At 36.3% G+C, this 1,671-nt stretch overlaps 1 non-coding gene across 1 annotated transcript; it reads left to right on the forward strand.

Annotated features, from left to right (window-relative positions):
• Nucleotides 1–488: 488 nt before the first annotated feature.
• Nucleotides 489–561, forward strand: Trnaf-gaa (transfer RNA phenylalanine (anticodon GAA)). The gene has a single exon. It is a non-coding gene; the product is annotated as a tRNA-Phe (tRNA).
• Nucleotides 562–1,671: the final 1,110 nt, after the last annotated feature.

Below are 1,671 nucleotides of genomic sequence, written 5' to 3' on the forward strand. Positions count from 1 at the left end.
ATATTTGGAACAAAGTACCCATTGAAATGTCTTACTTCATTTTGTTCTTAAGAATGCTTTTCCATTCTGTAGTTGTAGATGTGTCTATAGATTTGCACGTAAGACACCTATGATCTTTATTGTGGAGAATGCATTTATATTGTATATTTTAATTGACATGTATGGACAGCGCAATCGAAAATAAAGAATTCTTGTCTTATTTAAGGAGGTTTATTTTAGTGGTTGGCGTGTATGAAGATCGTTAAAGCTAGGGATGAGATTGGTGTGAATTTACTGATTTTCTTGATGCTGCCTAGCAAACTGCTTTTATAGAATTGTGAAGACACAATTGAAACACTACCATTGATGTACAGTGGTCTATAAGTGGACTTGTAGAAGTGACTGACTTATTTGATAAAGTAGATGATCAAACTTGTCAGTGATGTGGATTTGGTGCGCAGTGATAAATGCAATCTCACATAGGTAAGTTGCGACAATTGTCAATGTCAGCCGGAATAGCTCAGTTGGGAGAGCGTTAGACTGAAGATCTAAAGGCCCCCGGTTCAATCCCGGGTTCCGGCACGGAACATATCCGGCGGCTGGCAGGAATTTTTGTATTTTCCTTCAAAAGCCTGTTTTCATTTTAAAACTCGTTTAAACCATTTTAACAAATAAATATTTTTTAAAAGATTAAAAAGGAAATAAAACAAACTTCCGACAAAACTCACTTTCACACTTTTGTTATCTCTATTATCGTTAGGTTCCTCCTCCTCCCTCCCCTCTCTCTCTCTCTCTCTCTCTCTCTCTCAACAAAGTAAGAAATTGTTTTGAACCTTGTGAAGTGAGATGCAGAGTTTCCTGTTTCCCACGCATATGCATGTTGTGAAGTAGTATAAAATAAAATGTAAAATAGAAAAATAAATCTGGCGGAAAGTTTGATACGATTACAATCAAGAATTCCTTAAGATTTACAGCGTATGATAATTAAGCTTATCGATTGCAAATATTGTAAAATATTACTGCAATCGCCCATATTTGGTTTAAATTTGATTCTCAAACGTTCGATCGGAAATTCCGTTTAATATTATGTTTGCGTTTTCAACTGGTATAATTGTGAAGGTGCCATGTGAGTGGATTCCATGGCGTGAAAGAATATATATCTAAACATCTATTCGTGTAATACATATGTAAACATGGAAGAATTTTACTTTGTATGATTATGCTGATAGCATGGACTATCGATTTTCTGATTTGAAACGCCTCTTGTGCAATTGTTCTTAGCTAAAGGACATTTATCCTTGCAACTAGAGACTCACATAAACATGCATAGACATAATATATTGAATGAAGATCGCTCTTTCCTAAATGTGCTTGATTTCCGGCCGAGTCATACCAAAGACGTAACAAAATTATAGTACTAACCTCTGCTTGGCATAGCGCTCAGCTTAAGATTTTAGTAATAGGACTGGTCGGCTTGGTGTCACGATAATGTGACTGGGTGGAACATCATGCTACATGTCTGCGACATGATGCCCCCAGTGCTAGGCATCACTATAAAGAGCCACTGTAGATATCCTAGCGATATGACAAAATAATTGTTAAAGTTGCGTTTCAATTCTAAATCACACACATACACACACACACAGAGTGTACGTCTCTCTCTGTCTCTCATTAATGTGTTTCATTTTCATG

Source organism: Sinohyriopsis cumingii, chromosome 9, assembly GCF_028554795.1.
Source record: "Sinohyriopsis cumingii isolate HCF-2022 chromosome 9, ASM2855479v2, whole genome shotgun sequence".
NCBI lineage: Eukaryota > Metazoa > Mollusca > Bivalvia > Unionida > Unionidae > Sinohyriopsis > Sinohyriopsis cumingii.